This window comes from Odocoileus virginianus, chromosome 7 (assembly GCF_023699985.2).
Source record: "Odocoileus virginianus isolate 20LAN1187 ecotype Illinois chromosome 7, Ovbor_1.2, whole genome shotgun sequence".
Classification (NCBI taxonomy): Eukaryota; Metazoa; Chordata; class Mammalia; order Artiodactyla; family Cervidae; genus Odocoileus; species Odocoileus virginianus.
The window spans coordinates 77894699-77913604 of NC_069680.1; the positions used below are offsets into that span (position 1 = coordinate 77894699).

The 18906-nt window shown below is 38.1% G+C and overlaps 1 pseudogene; it reads right to left on the bottom strand.

Annotated features, from left to right (window-relative positions):
* Positions 1-15986: 15986 nt before the first annotated feature.
* On the bottom strand, positions 15987-16102 carry LOC139036135 (U6atac minor spliceosomal RNA; annotated as a pseudogene).
* Between the last annotated feature and the right edge of the window lie 2804 nt (positions 16103-18906).

Below are 18906 nucleotides of genomic sequence, written 5' to 3' on the forward strand. Positions count from 1 at the left end.
GTGGTGAAGGACAGGTAAGCCTGGCATGCTGCAGTCATGGGGTCACAAAGTACCAAACATGGCTGAGTGACTGAACTAACTGAACTAATGGATTTTAGCCTGCCGGGCTCCTTTGTCCACTAGATTCTCCAGTCAAGGATACTGGAATAGATTTCCATTCCTTCCTCCAGGGGCTTCTCCCAACCCAGGGATCAAATTAGTGTCTCTATGTCTCCTGCATTGGCAGGCAGTTTTTTTTTACCATTAGCTCCACCTAGGACACCCAGGGTATGACAGTGCAAGATATATATATTCAAAGATGGTAATGATAATCTTGTATGTGAGACAGCAAGAGAGACACAGATGTATTGAACAGTCTTTTGAACTCTGTGGGAGAGGGTGAGGATGGGATGATATAGGAGAATGGCATTGAAATATGTAAATTATCATTTCTGAAATGAACTGCCAGTCCAGGTTTGATGCATGATACAGGATGCTCAGGGCTGGTGCACTGGGATGACCCAGAGGGATGGGATAGGGAGGGAGTTGGGAGGGGGGTTCAGGATGGGGAACACATGTACACCCATGGCTGATTCAAGTGAATGTATGGCAAAAACCAATACAATGTTTCAAGTAAAATAAATAAATAATTTTAAAAAATACTCAATGAATCAATGATGTTGGGATAGTCTTAAAAGTTATCATTTTATTATTTATCATTTAAGTCACATTATCAGTTTAAGGGAAAGTCTGATGATATAATAGATGTTGGTGGTTAGTCTTAAATAATAAAGAAAAGTGAAAGTGTTAGTTGCTTAGTTGTGTCAGACTCTTTGTCATCCTGTTGACTGTACCCCACCAGGCTACTCAGTCCACGGGATTCTCCAGGCAAGAATACTGGAGTGGCTTACCATTTCCTTCTCCAGGGATCTTCTTGACCCAGATATTGAACCTGATTGTAGGAAGATTCTTTATCATCTGAGCCACCAGGGAATCCCTGAATAATAAATAAGACTTCAATAGACAGAAAGTGGTAAAACCCCATTTCAGGCATTGAGTACAATATATTTAAAACTCCATTTCTATGTATTTTCAGAGAGATATTGTAGTTTGGTATTACTCCATTGAGGAGATGAAACTGGTGTGGAGGTAAGGGCTGGACTGGAAATATGAGCCTATCATGTCAATTTACACACCAAAAGTTTTTTTTAGAATTTTTTCCATCACAATCTTTTAAAATATACATTAAATGAGTTACAGTATTAGTCAAAGTAATTGTTTTCTGTAGTAGCACAGAGTTCTCAGAATGAATTGGCTTAAGTGAGTTTGAAATGCTTCCTTCTCAGGATCAGTTCAAGGTCAGTGGTACAGACTGGCAAGATATTTGGCCTTTAGAGACACAGGTTCCTTGTGCTCCATAGAGCACAAATTTTTGCTCTGCTTTCCTCTAATTTATATACTGGAAGCTAGGACATTGCCATGTCTGTGATCTAGCATAGGAAAGTGAGAAGGTAACAGGCAGGAAGGCCAGGGATCTCCAAATGGAGGAAATAGGCTGCAAGTGCCAGACATTTTTATCTCTCTTAAGGGGCAGGAGGAAACAAACTAGAAATATTTTTTTCCTTCTCTATACAAATTTAAAAGGAGGTTTCTCTTAAAGTGCTGTGTTGCCATGACACTTGGTTTCACCTGAAGCTAACTACTCTCAAAACCTTGAGTTAACAAATACATGTTTTTCTTATGGAAATGTTTGTCTTAAGCTATGTTAATGTACTCCAGACTCTCTTCAAGTTGGTTCTGCCAAATGGCTCAAACTACTTGACAAACCAGTATGTTATACTCAGATATTGTTCCCCTAATCTATGTAAATGAAACTATTTGTGTGGTAATCTGCCCTTCTACAAGATTCAAGTCAATATTTTATGGCCTGGGATGAATTATCTTAAAGACATTCCTTTCTTTTCATTAACAAACTGCGAGTGACTATATAACAGACAGCTGAAGACTAGCAGGGGGTACTCTTTCTGGCCCCTTCTGATGCCTATGTCAGAAGCTTTCTCTATCTCCTTTATACTTTAATAAATCTTTATTACACAAAAGCTCGGAGCGATCCAGCCTCGTCTCTGGACCTGGATTGAATTCGTCTCCTCCAGAGGCCAAGAATCCCGGTGTCTTATCATTCAGCAACAACCTTTCAAAAGTGGGAATAGAGGAAGAACAAAAATTTAAAACATGCTTTAAGATTAAACCTGAAGTGGACAGTCATTTCTGCTCACGTGCTCTGTGACATTGAACCCAGTGGTATGACATGTGTATTTGTGAGAGCTTATGGATGACCATGGCCCAAACCTACTAAGCTAGAGATAGAGGTGTTTGTTAATTTCAATTTTAACTAATGGAGAAAGAGGACAAAGGACACCATTTAAAATTCAGTGGATTCTGTCGTGGCTGTCGATGTTTGCAGATTCCATGTCTTAAGTGAGATTTCTGGCCTCTATTGACAAACGTGTGTTAGTTTCTCAATCATGTCAAACTGCTATTCCATGGACTGTAGTCCCCCAAGATCCTCTGTTCAAGGAATTTTCCAGGCAAGAATACTGGAGTGGATTGCCATTCCCTTCTCCAGGGCATCTTCCTGAACCAGGGTTTGAACTTGGGTCCCCTGTATTGCAGGCAGGTTCTTTATTGTCTGAACCATCAGAGAAGTCCTATTAAAAATAGGCCAGCATTTTTATCCAGCATAAGCCAGCTAGTTCTGGTAGATGTCATCAACCTCAGCATATACAGTTCTTGGTTTAACATGGTCATACGTAAAGAATAAAGTAGATAATAAAGAAAATCTTTGTATAGTTAAAAGGCAATGGATAAATCTTTTAAAACTATGATATACAATCTGTTTATAAATCATACTGTAATCAAAATTGTAATAAATGAAGAAATAATCTTAAATAAAATTTTGTGAATTAAAAAAGACTAGCTTACCCCACAGTGTTTTTTTTTTTTTTTTCCATTTATTTTTATTAGTTGGAGGCTAATTACTTTACAACATTGCAGTGGTTTTTGTCATACATTGAAATGAACTAGCCATGGATTTACATGTATTCCCCATCCCGGTCCCCCCTCCCACCTCCCTCTCCACCCGATCCCTCTGGGTCTTCCCAGTGCACCAGGCCCGAGCACTTGTCTCATGCATCCAACCTGGGCTGGTGATCTGTTTCACCCTAGATATACATGTTTCGATGCTGTTCTCTTGAAACATCCCACCCTCGCCTTCTCCCACATAGTCCACAAGTTTGTTCTGTACAGCTGAGTCTCTTTTTCTTTTTTTGCATATAGGGTTATCGTTACCATCTTTCTAAATTCCATATATATGTGTTAGTATACTGTAATGGTCTTTATCTTTCTGGCTTACTTTGCTCTGTATAATGGGCTCCAGTTTCACCCATCTCATTAGAACTGATTCAAATGAATTCTTTTTAATGGCTGAGTAATATTCCATGGTGTATATGTACCACAGCTTCCTCATCCATTCGTCTGCTGATAGGCATCTAGGTTGTTTCCATGTCCTGGCTATTATAAACAGTGCTGCAATGAACATTGGGGTGCACGTGTTTCTTTCGGATCTGGTTTCCTCAGCGTGTATGCCTAGAAGTGGTATTACTGGGTCATATGGCAGATCTATTTCCAGCTTTTTAAGAAATCTCCACACTGTTTTCCATAGTGGCTGTACTAATTTACATTCCCACCAACAGTGTAAGAGGGTTCTCTTTTCTCCACACCCTCTCCAGCATTTATTGCTTGTAGACTTTTGGATAGCAGCCATCCTGACTGGCGTGTAATGGCACCTCATTGTGGTTTTGATTTGCATTTCTCTGATAATGAGTGATGTTGAGCATCTTTTCATGTGTTTTTTTGCCATCCGTATGTCTTCCTTGGAGAAATGTCTGTTTAGTTCTTTGGCCCATTTTTTGATTGGGTCATTTATTTTTCTGAAATTGAGCTGGAGGAGTTACTTGTATATTTTTGAGATTAATCCTTTGTTTGTTGCTTCATTTGCTATTATTTTCTCCCAATCTGAGGGCTGTCTTTTCACCTTGCTTATAGTTTCCTTTGTTGTGCAGAAGCTTTTAAGTTTCATTAGGTCCCATTTGTTTATTTTTGCTTTTGTTTCTAAAATTCTGGGATGTGGGTCATAGAGGATCCTGCTGTGATTTATGTCAGAGAGTGTTTTGCCTATGTTCTCCTCTAGGAGTTTTATAGTTTCTGGTCTTACATTTAGATCTTTAATCCATTTTGAGTTTATTTTTGTGTATGGAGTTAGAAAGTGTTCTAGTTTCATTCTTTTACAGGTGGTTGACCAGTTTTCCCAGCACCACTTGTTAAAGAGGTTGTCTTTTTTCCATTGTATATCCTTGCCTCCTTTGTCGAAGATAAGGTGACCATAGGTTCGTGGATTTATCTCTGGGCTTTCTTTTCTGTTCCATTGATCTATATTTCTGTCTTTGTGCCAGTACCATACTGTCTTGATGACTGTGGCTTTGTAGTAGAGTCTGAAGTCAGGCAGGTTGATTCCTCCAGTTCCATTCATCTTTCTCAAGGTTACTTTGGCTATTCGAGGTTTTTTGTATTTCCATACAAATTGTGAAATTCTTTGTTCTAGTTCTGTGAAAAATACCGTTGGTAGTTTGATAGGGATTGCATTGAATCTATAGATTGCTTTGGGTAGTATAGCCATTTTGACAATATTGATTGTTCCAATCCATGAGCACGGTATATTTCTCCATCTGTTTGTGTCCTCTTTGATTTCTTTCATCAGTGTTTTATAGTTTTCTATGTATAGGTCTTTTGTTTCTTTAGGTAGATATACTCCTAAGTATTTTATTCTTTTTGTTGCAATGGTGAATGGTATCGTTTCCTTAATTTCTCTTTCTGTTTTCTCATTGTTAGTGTATAGGAATGCAAGAGATTTCTGTGTGTTAATTTTATATCCTACAACTTTACTGTATTCATTGATTAGCTCTAGTAATTTTCTGGTAGAGTCTTTAGGGTTTTCTATGTAGAGGATCATGTCATCTGCAAACAGAGAGAGTTTCACTTCTTCTTTTCCTATCTGGATTCCTTTTACTGCTTTTTCTGCCCTGATCGCTGTGGCCAACACTTCCAAAACTATGTTGAATAGTAGTGGTGAGAGTGGGCACCCTTGTCTTGTTCCTGATTTCAGGGGAAATGCTTTCAATTTTTCACCATTGAGGGTGATGCTTCCTACGGGTTTGTCATATATAGCTTTTATTATGTTGAGGTATGTTCCTTCTATTCCTGCTTTCTGGAGAGTTTTTATCATGAATGGATGTTGAATTTTGTCAAAGGCTTTTTCTGCATCTATTGAGATAATCATATGGTTTTTATCTTTCAATTTGTTAATGTGATGTATTACATTGATTGATTTGTGGATATTAAAGAATCCTTGCATTCCTGGGATAAAGCCCACTTGGTCATGGTGTATGATTTTTTTAATATGTTGTTGGATTCTGTTTGCTAGAATTTTGTTAAGGATTTTTGCATCTATGTTCATCAGTTATATTGGCCTGTAGTTTTCTTTTTTTGTGGCATCTTTGTCCAGTTTTGGAATTAGGGTGATGGTGGCCTCATAGAATGAGTTTGGAAGTTTACCTTCTTCTGCAATTTTCTGGAAGAGTTTGAGTAAGATAGGTGTTAGCTCTTCCCTAAATTTTTGGTAGAATTCAGCTGTGAAGCCATCTGGTCCTGGACTTTTGTTTGCTGGAAGATTTCTGATTACAGTTTCGATTTCCTTGCTTGTGATGGGTTTTTTAAGATCTTCTATTTCTTCCTGATTCAGTTTTGGAAAGTTATACTTCTCTAAGAACTTGTCCATTTCTTCCAAGTTGTCCATTTTATTGGCATAGAGCTGCTGGTAGTAGTCTCTTATGATCCTTTGTATTTCAGTGTTGTCTGTTGTGATCTCTCCATTTTCGTTTCTAATTTTGTTAATTTGGTTCTTCTCCCTTTGTTTCTTAATGAGTCTTGCTAATGGTTTGCCAATTTTGTTTATTTTTTCAAAAAACCAGGTTTTAGCTTTGTTGATTTTTGCTATGGTCTCTTTAGTTTCTTTTGCATTTATTTCTGACCTAATTTTTAAGATTTCTTTCCTTCTACTAACCCTGGGGTTCTTCATTTCTTCCTTCTCTAGTTGCTTTAGGTGTAGAGTTAGGTTATTTATTTGACTTTTTTCTTGTTTCTTGAGGTAGGCCTGTAGTGCTATGAATCTTCCCCTTAGCACTGCTTTTACAGTGTCCCACAGGTTTTGGGTTGTTGTGTTTTCATTTTCATTCATTTCTATGCATATTTTGATTTCTTTTTTGATTTCTTCTATGATTTGTTGGTTATTCAGAAGCGTGTTGTTTAGCCTCCATATGTTTGAATTTTTAATAATTTTTTTCCTGTAATTGAGATCTAATCTTACTGCACTGTGGTCAGAAAAGAGGACTGGAATGATTTCATTTTTTTTGAATTTACCAAGACTAGATTTATGTCCCAGTATGTGATCTATTCTGGAGAAGGTTCCGTGTGCACTTGAGAAAAAGATGAAGTTGATTGTTTTGGGGTGAATCGTCCTATAGATGTCAATAAGGTCTAGCTGGTCCATTGTGTTCATTAAAGTTTGTGTTTCCTTGTTCATTTTCTGTTTAGTTGATCTATCCATGGTTGTGAGTGGGGTATTAAAGTCTCCTACTATTATTGTGTTACTATTAATTTCCTCTTTCATACTCGTTAGTGTTTGCCTTACATATTGCAGTGCTCCTATGTTGGGTGCATATATATTTATAATTGTTGTATCTTCTTCTTGGATTGATCCTTTGATCAATATGTAGTGTCCATCTTTGTCTCTTTTCACAGCCTTTATTTGAAAGTCTATTTTATCTGATATGAGTATTGCGACTCCTGCTTTCTTTTGGTCTCCGTTTGCGTGGAATATTTTTTTCCAGCCCTTCACTTTTAGTCTGTATGTGTCCCTTGTTTTGAGGTGGGTCTCTTGTAGACAGCATATATAGGGGTCTTGCTTTTGTATCCATTCAGCCAGCCTTTGTCTTTTGGTTGGGGCATTCAACCCATTTACTTTTAAGGTAATTATTGATAGGTATGGTCCCGTTGCCATTTATTTTGTTGTTTGGGGTTCACGTTTACACCACCTTTCTGTGTTTCCTGTCTAGAGAAGATCCTTTAGTATTTGTTGAAGAGCTAGTTTGGTGGTGCTGAATTCTCTCAGCTTTTGCTTGTCTGTAAAGCTTTTGAGTTCTCCTTCATATCTGAATGAGATCCTGTCCTGCATTGCTAAAGAATTTGCGTGGTATGTCTTGTACTAGAGCTTATTGGCTCTTGGGTGGTGGTTGGTTTTAGTGTAGGTATGGAGGCTTTTGGATGGTCTCTTATTCCTTAATGTTCCGTGTAGTCAGGAGTTTTCTGGTTTTCTCAGGTTTTGGGCTTAAGTCTCCTGCCTCTGGATTTCAGTTTTATTCTTCCAATAGTCTCAAGACTTCTCCAACTATACAGCACTGATAATAAAACTTCTAGGTTAATGGTGAAAAGATTCTCCACTGTGAGAGACAACTAGAGAGTTTCACAGAGTTACATGAAGATTAGGAGAGGGAGGAAGGAGATAGAGGTGAGCAGGAGGAGAAAAAGGGGACTCAAGAGGAGAGAGACAGATCTACACAGTTATCTGTTCCCAAGTGTTCTCTGTAGCCCAGACACCCACAAAGATTCACAGAATTGGATTGGGAAGAGAAGGGGAAAGGAGGAAATAGAGGTGTTCTGAGGTAGAAAACAGAGAGTCAAAAGTGGGAGAGTAATCACCACACTCCTGAATAGAAATGGGAACTGAATATTGGATTCTTAAATGTCCAAAATTTATATCACATACTGAAAAACAAAGATTAAAAATCTAGTGTAGAGGTTAGACTCTTTGAAATACAATATTTAAAAACAAAAACAAAAACACACACAAAAAATTAGAAATGTATATGAAGTTTGCTTTAAAAATAGGGTTTCTCTCTCTCTCTCTCTCTTTTTTTTTTGGCAAGGTTATAGTGAAATGAAAATGAAAATTAAGGAATAATAGAGGAGTATTAGAGGACTTTAAAAGGAAATAGAAGAGAAAAACAAGAGAAAGAAAATTTTTTTTTTTTTCCTAATTAAAAAAATCGTAAAAATATATGAAAATGAAAGTTGAGGAGTCATGGGGGAGTAATAGGGAATTTTAACAGAAAATAAAAGAGAAAAAATAAAAAATTTTAAAAAAGGAAAGAAAAAAAAATATTTTTTTTCCTAATTAAAAAAATCATATAAATACATGAAAATGAAAGTTGAGGAGTAATGGGGGAGTAATAGGGAATTTTAAAAGAAAATAAAAGAGAAAAAATAAAAAATTTAAAAAAGGAAAGAAAGAAAAAAAATTTTTTTAATAAAAAAAAATACATATATATCTAGGAATTTCTCTGGAGTTGTTGCGGTCAGTGTAGGTTCAGTTCAATTTCAGATAGCTCCTCTTTCCAGCTTACACTTCTAGATATCTGTAGGCCCCTTCCGGTGTAGTCGGTGTTACCTTCAGTGATTTTAATCTGTTGCACCGGTCCTTTCTGAAGCGGTTCCCTTTGTTTATTTTGGCTTCTCTTCTGTGTCTAATTTCCGCCCTGACACAGGAGGGCGGAGGTGATCTCTTATTTAGGTTCGCTAGTTCAGTTTAGTCCTCCTACGGGGAGGGCGGGGCGCTGCAGACAGACACCGCTCCGTGTGGCTAGCACTCACCGGCCACACTGGGTTTGCCCCACTCACGGGTGTCAGTGCTTTCCCCGTCTACACTGCTCAGGCTCCCGGCTGCTCTATATGGAGCGGGCCCTGCGTTGAGTGCGGTTCCAGTTTTCTGGTACTCCACAAAAGCGCGGATTCGGTTGCGCCTGCGTTTTGTGCCTTTCCTGGCCTGAGCGGCCCAGGCAGCCAGAGGCTTGGGCGTACTCTCCCGGGTGCAGCACGCCTTTTCCCTCTGCGACCCCAGCGCGCGCCGCCAGTCGGGTCTCAGGAAGTCTTTAGATAGGAACCGGGGGCCTGTTTGCAGTGTGGGAGGGGGTGGCTTCTCAGGGGCTGAGTTTGCCCTTTTCCCCTTCCTTCTGCCTCCCACCTCCAGCGGGCATGGGCCGGCTCTTCTCTGGACTTTCTCAGTCCCTTTGTTTTGCAAACCGCAGGCAGTGTGTTCCGGCCGGTTAATTTTGTCCCACCGTTTATAAAAAGCTCCCTCCGATTGCTCTCAGGGTCTTCGGGCCGGTCCTTACCCTAAGCAATGCCGCCCGCTCCTCTCCGTTCCGCCCCGCTTGTTGCTGGCGGGTGCGGGCGTCTGGGGTACTTTTCTGCTGGGAGTTGCTTTTAGGCACGTAATCTGTGGACCTTATTTAATTTTTCCTCCCAGTTAGATTGCCGAAAACTTCCCCCAGTCCCGCCAGTGCGAGGGTTTCCTGGTGATTGGAAACTTCCTCTATTAAGATTCCCTTCCCGGGACGGGTCTCCGTCCGTGCTGTTTTGTCTCCATTTTTATCTTTTATATTTTGTCCTACCTCCCTTTGAAGACAATGGGCTGCTTTTCTGGGCGCCTGATGTCCTCTGCTAGCGATCAGAAGTTGTTTTGTGAAATTTGCTCAGCGTTCAAATGTTCTTTCGATGAATTTGTAGGGGAGAAAGTGGTCTCCCCGTCCTATTCCTCCGCCATCTTGGCTCCTCCTCCCCCCCCCCCCACAGTGTTTTAAAATGCAGTTATGTATTAATTAAAGACACAAAAAGTAAAAAATGAAGAGAAAATACATTTTTAAATCATGGAGCATTTATAGTAATATTTTTTAATCCCCCCCCACAAATCATATATCTTTAGCAAGAATAAACATTTGCAAATATAAGTTAAATTAGAAATACCATTCATTGCTCAGAATGTGAAGATACAGTTTAATTATTACTGGACATGTTGTTATAACATTTAAACCATCTGTGTCATTTACTCTAGCAAATAATGATAGCACAAATTAAAAAAAAAAAAAACTGTGAATGGCTTTCACACCTGCTCTACATAACATAGGAGAGAGTTGCAGATATGGCTTGGCATTCCCCTTCACATAACTGTGGTCCATAATCTGACACCATGTTCACTTTAGTTTTGTACAAAGATATGGGCAAGAATCCCAACATGACTGACAGTTACAGGAATGCTGTGTTCAAAAGGTATCCTTACAATACTTAAGAACATAATGTACAGGCCACCCAAGCATCAGTTGTTTTGTAAAGTATGAAACCATGTAGGTTGATGCAGAAACTGTCCTGAATTTGATTAGGCTCACTCGACATTGGACCAGTATCTTGTAACATCCTTGAACAAAGTTTTCATGTCCCCCAAGGAACAATTTGATGAAAAGTTGTCCACCTCACACATAATCTGAGGTCTATGCATCAGCAGGTTTTAATAGCTCACTCTCAACCTAGCAAGCCTAAATACAGTTGATCAAATTTGAATCATTTTTACAATAAACATCATTTCTTAGTGACAGTGCTTATGTCCTATGTTTAACTTAAAATATTAGGTTTCCAGGGAAATAATGCTAAGAGAGGTAATTCTGAGGTCATTCTTCCCACAGAAAAATAATTTAGACTTGCTGTTAACCCTTCTCTTCAAACACCCATTTAACTATATATGGGTAGCTGTAGTTTTGACAAGACTTGTGGTGTTAAAAATACTTCAGAAATGGAACCTAAGACAGTCTGAGCAACATGAATCTTGAATCATCCTATAAGTCTTATGGAAGAATGTTTTTATTTTATTTTATTTTTAAAATTTATTAATTTACTTTAATTGGAGACTAATTACTTTACAATGTTGTGGTGGTTTTTGCCATACAATGACATGAATCAGCCATAGGTGTACATGTCTCCTCTTTCCCAAATCCCTCTGCCACCTCCCTCCCCACCCCATCCCTCTGGGTTGTCCCAGTGCACTGACTTTGAGTGCCCTGTTTAATGCAAAAAAATTGGAGTGGCAATCTATTTCACTTATGGTAACATACATGTTTCAATGCTATTCTCTCAAGTCATCCCACCCTCCTCACCTTCTCCCACAGAATCCAAAAGTCTGGTCTTTATATCTGTGTCTCTTCTGCTGTCTCACATATAGGGTCATCGTTACCATCTTTCTAAATTCCATATATATATATATATATATATATATATATATATATATATACTGTATTGATGTTTTTCTTTCTGACTTGCTTCACTCTGTATAATAGGCTCTGGTTTCATTCACCTCATTAGAACTGATTCAAATGCATTCTTTTTAATAGCTGAGTAACATTCCATTGTGTACATGAAGAATCCTGAAAATATTAGGACACATCAGTCAATATCTTGGATTTGTCTAAATAGCCTCCTGTGTTCCTCATTACCTCATACTACTTTTGCAAAATCATCATCATAGACTTCTTTGTTTCACTCTGCTTAGGAGATAATAATCATGTTGTTATTTAGGACTAAGATCAGAATGCATTTGATTCTTTACTGTTAGCAGTAAAGCCAAACCATTTTATTCTCTACTTACTCTCCTTCTACCATAATTGTATTGCCAGGGTGTGTGCATGTATGTGTGTGTGTGTGTGTGTACTTAGCAGATGATGGTAATATTTAATCAAATAAAGAAGATTCAGGAGTTCTGAAGTTTAGTTTTAACTCTTCTCAGATTTAGAAGATGACTTCTGGCAAAATGGTATCCCTGCTTGAAGGTACTTGGGATTACTTTGGGGAAAACTGATTCTCAGGCCAAGTTTCTGAGATGAGTGTCAGAACACTGATGGAGCAAGGCAAACAACCTGGAACATCCTCTGTGTTGTTATATATAAATTTAACCTGAGTTAAATTCAATACTTCGTGTACTGGGAGGGTTAGAGAGGCAATTGTTGAGCGTGTTTGCAAGCCTGCACAAACACAGGCACACACGTTTCCACTATGTTCTGCCTTCTTTATTATGCTATCTGGCCAGCATGGGCAGGTGCTTTATGCTGAGGTCAGTCTCTCCCTTGCAAGATTGCTGGAAGAGCTTTGTAACAGAATGTGACATTTGGCAACGATTGCAGCTGGCTGTTTCATTCTAAGTGCCTTTTGATATTCCAGGAGTCACTGCCCCCAGAAGAATCTGGTGCTAACATGCATACCACTTTCAGAACACAGCACTTGAATGAAGGGAATAAGGTACACTGTGGTGCTTGTATATCTGTGAACTCCTTCTTAAAGTGAGTCTAATAAAGGGGAAGATACACAAAAGGGGATGAAATTATGTGAAGAAAAGAGACTAACGTTATAATAGTTTTCCTTCCTGCAGTGCACCCAGCCATTGAGACTTGCTTCACTTTCTCTGTCAGCTTAATTTGGAAGGGTAGTCTCATTGATCACTTGACTTCCGAATCAGTTGGGTTAAGCTAACTGCTATAAAATATAAACCACAAAATCAAATGGATTTATTTAGTCCTTGTTTGCATCAAGTCCAAACAGTGGTGAGAGACGGCTCTGCTGGACACATTCATGCAGGGACCCATTCTGGATGTCACTGTTCAGGAAAAAAGGCCCCAGAGAGAGCATGGACGCAAGCACAGATGGTTTTTATAGGGGCTGATTCCCAGACCACATGCCGCTGTGGGTCTAAGGCACAGTCGCCAGGAATTGCAAGGGCTCTGGGAAATGTGCTCTAGTTTGTGCCCAGAAGGAAAAGAAAACGTGTTTTGGCCAACACGGAAATCTCTGCTCCAAATTTTATGACACGCTTTCTTAAATTTCTTCTTCAGTTAATGGTTGCTCCTTCAGAGTGTTGACGGCTGCTTCTTTTGAAAGCCTACTCTAAACATCAGTTATCTGGATGATACTTCTGCTCCTCAGTACAGCAGCAATTAATTATAGATTTTACAATTATTTATTTGTTTGGCTGCATCAGGTCTTAGTTGCTGCGCACAGGATCTTCCTTGCATCAAGCGGGATCTTTCATTCCCACACATGGACTCTCTAGTTGTGGCACATAGCATCCAGAGAGCGCAGGCTCAGCAGCCGTGGCAAGAAGGCTGAGCTTCTCTGCAGCATGTGGGAACCCAGGTCCTGACCAGAAACTGAACCTGTGCTCCTTGCATTGCAAGGCAGTCCCCCTAACACTGGACCATCAGGGAAGTCCCCTACTTATTTTTTAAATTTTCTTCTGAATCACACATCATGTCTTTCTTCTCTCCCTCCCCGCTTCCTTCCTTTCTCTCTTTCTTCCCTAATTTTTTTTTTTTTTATCTCTGTCTTACATGTAGATGGTGATGTTTGTGCATAGTTAGTCATGTCTGATTCTTTGTGACCGCACGAACTGTAGTACATCAGGCTCCTCTGTTCATTGTCTTCTCCAAGCAAGTATACTGCATTGGGCTGCCATTTCCTCCTGCAGGGGATCTTCCTGACTTAGGGACTGAACTTCTGTCTCTTGTGTCTTTTTGCATCGGCAGGTGGATTCTTTACCACTGTGCCATATGGGAAGCCTTACATGTAGAAGGCTTGCTCAAATCTTTGATCATTTTTGTTTGTCAATTCATACTTAAGGATAAGTTACTAAAAGCCAGTTGGATTCTGTACATATGCGTGGATCATCAACTGGGAAACTGTAGTGTGCTCTGTCAGAAAACAAACATAACTCTGTGTGTGTGTGTGTGTGTGTGTGCGCACGTGCACAATGTTTGTATGCCTGTGCATTAGTAGTAAAGAGGGTTTTGCAGCTTTCTATTATACTTGGAAAGAAATGGAGCCAATGGGGTAAGAATGGGAGTCTGACCATCCTATATCTCGACATTCTGTAAACCTCCTCTTTGAAGTATGGCATCTTTCCAACTACTTTATCTGTAAGGGAAATTTCTCTGGCTTTTGTAAACTGAAGGAATTTAACACAGAAAAAAAAATTTTTGTATAGAAAAATACATTGGGGAGATTGGAGAAGTAGTTCCAGGTAAGGTTCTCAAAAATGATCCCTAGGAAAACACTCCAGAACTAGCCTGTGAAAGGATGCACGATATCTGTTACTCTTAAGAAGGTTAGAAATCAGGGGTTTATCACTGGCCCTGTTGACCCCAGGACTAAACTCTCTAACCTAATTCTGGGATCAGGAAAACAGAGCCCAGAGACCTTATTGCAATATCAAGAAGCAGGAATCAAGAGGCCACCTCACTGTTGATTCTAGAACCATCAGTACCTCCTGGGCAAACATGGCATTCACACAGCCAGTGACTGGACACGGAAGCTAGTTAGCAGCCTTGGGAAATCACTAACTTCTTCCGTCTATGTGTGTCATCAGAGGTGAAGAAGCAGGACAGCTTTGGCCTTTACAATGAACCTCAGCTGCAAGAAAGTCTAGCAGAGGGATTTTCTAGCTTCTCACCTTCTGAAATGCAAGATCGTATGTGTATTAACCAAGCCCTCTCTAATTTATGTAGCTTCCTAGTTAAACTTTTCTAGAACAGGCTGAGGAAGTGTTGTGAAGTTAATTTTTTTAGATTGTATTTTAACAACTTCCCAGTCACTTATTTTATTTTGGCCAAGCCACATGGCTAGCAGGATCTTAGTTCCCCACTGTGCCCCTGCAGTGGAATCACAGTGTCTTATCTATTGGAACTCCAGGGAAGTCCCAGGATGTGAAGTTCTGGTTGCTCTTCAATTCAGGAGAATTTCAACAGTCTTCCTATTTCAACTTGCTGCCTCACCTGTAAATTTTGTAGTAAATGATTTTTGTGATATTTTTCCTGGAGTTTTCTAGAGGAATAAATTGTTCTTATTGACCTCACCCTTACAACACTTGGTATCCAGTTTCCCAGCCTCCTACCTCTTTCATGTGCTATCTTCCAAAGTTACTGACCACACTTGCACTTGCCACTTGCTGTTTATCTCTTGATAGTGCTGTCTTGGCAGAGAGGAAGAATTTTCATTACATTACCCTTATTTAGCGGGGCTTTAAAAGAAAACAGACATAAATGTGTCCAACAAAATAAGTTTAATCTACAGTACAGTCAAATTTTTTGCTATCTTTACTTTTTCCTAGGTGATCCATTTTTAGTCCACAGGTCATAAATATCATACACATGCCAATATCTCCTAAATTTGTATCTTCACACCTGAGTTCACCACAGAATTTCCAATTCATATATCCCTCTGCTTACTCAGCATGCCCTCTTGAATATTTAAGAGATATAATGAATATAGCTGCATAAAAATAGAATTCTTGATTATATTCTATTCTTCCTTTTTTTTTTTTTTTCTAACATCTAAAACATGTACAAACAGACAGTTAAGGGGGTTTGGATTCCAGCTCTTTCGATAAAAATTACTAATTATTACAATATGAAGCTTCCTATTTCCCAATGGTAAAATATTGCTTGTGTTTCAGCTTGAGATATAGATTTTAGTGATTAAAATTCCGCAAAGCCAATCTTTTCAAAAGACACATACCTTGAACATTTGCTTTTGCATTTTTTACTCAAGGTAAAAGAAGTATTCTACATCTATAAAATAAGTCACAATTCTGCAGATAACTAACACCCTTTATAAGCTATTATTTTGCATTTTATTTAAAATTTAATTTTATTTCATTTATTTTTATTTTTTAAAGGTTCATTTCTCATTTATTTAACTGTTGAGTGTGCTCTGGTATATATATTTTTATGGAGTATAGTTGATTTACAATGTTGTGTTAGTTTCATGTATACAGTAAAAATGAAATCAGTTATGTATATATATATATATATATATATATATATATATATATATATATCAACTCTCTTTCAGATTATTTTCCTATATAGATCATTAAGAGTATTGAGTAAAGTTCCCTGTACTATACAGTAGGTTTTAATTAGTTTTCTATTTTATATATAGTGATGTGTATATGTCAATCCCAATAAAAACAGAGGTTAGATGTCACATAGTAGGTGTCAGTGCCTTAGCCATATGCATATTGTCAGGCCTCTTCCTTCCTTGTGAAGGGGAGTGCCAACCTTCTCCTTTCACACAACACTGAATCTAATTTTAAAACAAGTTTGTTTTTTATTTTTTGTTCAATGTTACAGAATGATCCCTAGAGTTATAGTGATTATTGTTCTAATTTGTTTTGGTCTTGATATCCTTGAGAATGAGACTTTGGGTTGCAAGATTCAAGTAAACATCACATAATTATTTTTTATTACATAAAGTCATACCATCAATAGACAATATTCTCATTTTAAAAATGTGCTTGAAGTCAGAAATAATCTAAAAACTCTATATTTTAGAGGTTAGGTAAGCTTGTAATTAAGTTATAAATTTAATAATAGGAATATAATATAGTGGGTATATCAAGAAACATATTGTCATATTTTGGAAAGAATGTTTCAACTAAATGATAAAATTACCTACATGTTAAGGCTGCTGCATAAGTAAGTTTGGCTAGAATTTCTTCATGATGTTAAAAAACAAAATGAGACATGCTAAAATATTACAGGAAGAAAATCAAGTCAAATGAGTAGTCAAGATTTTAACATATTTAATATTTTATCTGAAAATGATGGCAATCTGATTCAAATGGTGTCTTTTTAATGGAGCCACATTGTTTTCTCTAAAATTCTAATTAAAATTCTTCTGGAGGGAGACAAAATTTTAAAACTATAGAAAGTAAAGACTGGCAAAACACCTACTGGTAAAACCTTGGGTGATTCAACAGTATTTATAAGGCAAACAGATAGAGACTGAAAATAATCTTCCAAGATTTGATCACAAAGTGCCCTTTGAGTCTACCTGAAAAAGGTAGGAGGATGTTGAATACCTTCTTCACCATATAGTATCAGGCTTAAAAATACAGGGTGAGCACTCATTGGTGTTTCTAACCTATGAAAATAATTGTAAATCCAGGCAAAGAATAAGAGGCCCTTTAGATAACTAAGGGAAGAATCAGGTAAACTGTTGGTTTATTCTGGGAGTACAGTTCCTTGAGAAAAGGCATGCATGTGACTTCAGGGAAAACTTTGATAGCAATGCATGCTAGAAAATTATAGTTTTTCATTTACTATATCTACCCAGAGGACTGGGGTGTCATCCCATTGGAAATGAAGCTCAATAGAGATGACTGTCAGAAGTTCCATTAGCACAGGATCTTTGTTTTCTTCACTGCTTCAACTCAGTGATTCAAACAGTACCTGGTACATGGTAGTTACTGGTTATATAGACATAGGGAATTGACAGGAATATTATTTTCAGCCTCATCCCACTGTATCTTAAAGTAAATCTAAAAGATATGGGACAAACCATGCAATAATTATCATCATTATTATAAGCATCATAATTAGCTTAATTACCTAATATTTCTAGTATGTTTTCCTTTAGGAGTTTTATGATTTCTGGTCCTACATTTAGATCTTTAATCCATTTTGAGTTTACTTTTGTGTATGGTATTAGAAAGTGTTCTAGTTTCATTCTTTTACAAGTGGTTGACCAGTTTTCCCAGCACCACTTGTTAAAGAGATTGTCTTTTCTCCATTGTATATTCTTGCCTCCTTTGTCAAAACACTCTCTGACATAAATCACAGCAGGATCCTCTATGACCCACCTCCCAGAGTAATGGAAATAAAAACAAAAATAAACAAATGGGACCTAATTAAACTTAAAAGCTTTTGCACAACAAAGGAAACTATAAGCAAGGTGAAAAGACAGCCTTCAGAATGGGAGAAAATAATTGCAAATTAAGCAACTGACAAAGGATTAATCTCAAAAATATACAAGCAGCTCCTGTAGCTCAATTCCAGAAAAATAAGCCACCCAATCAAAAAATAGGCCAAAGAATTAAACAGACATTTCTCCAAAGAAGATATACAAATAGCTAACAAACACATGAATATATGCTCAACATCACTCATTATCAGAGAAATGAAAATCAAAACCCCAATGAGGTACCATCTTATGCTGGTCAGAATGGCTGCTATCAAAAAATCTACAAACAATAAATACTGGAGAGGGTGCGGAGAAAAAGGAACCCACTTACCCTGTTGGTGGGAATGCAAACTAGTATAGCCACTATGGAGAACAGTGTGGAGACTCCTTAAAAAGCCTGGAATAGAGCTCCCATATGACCCAGCAATCCCATTGCTGGGCATACACACCAAGGAAACCAGAATTGAAAGAGACATGTGTACCCCAGTGTTCATCACAGCACTGTTTACAATAGCCAGGACATGAAAGCAACCTAGATGTCCATCAGCAGATGAATGGATAAGAAAGCATGGAATATTACTCAGCTATTAAAAAGAATGCATTTGAATCAGTTCTAATGAGGTGGATGAAACTGGAGCCTATTATACAGAGAGAAGTAAGTCAGAAAGAAAAATACCAATACAGTATATTAACGCATATATATGGAATTTAGAAAGATGGTAACGATGACCTTATATGTGAGACAGCAAAAGAGACACAGATGTAAAGAACAGATTGTTGGACTCTGTGAGAGAAGGTGAGGGTGGGATGATTTGAAAGAATAGCATTGAAACATGTATATTACCATATGTGAAATAGATCACCTGTCCAGGTTCAATGCATGAGGCAGGGTACTCAGGGCTGGTGCACTGGGATGACCCTGAGAGATGGAATGGGGAGGGAGGTAGAAAGGAGGATCTGGATGGGGAACACATGTACACCCATGGGTGATTCATGTGAATGTATGGCTAAAACCACCACAATATTGTAAAGTAACTAGCCTCCAATTAAATAAAAATAAATTAAAAAAAAATTCTTAAAGCTCTGTAGTTAGTGCTAGACACTCTGCTGACATAATTTTTTAATGTTTTTTGTTGTGGT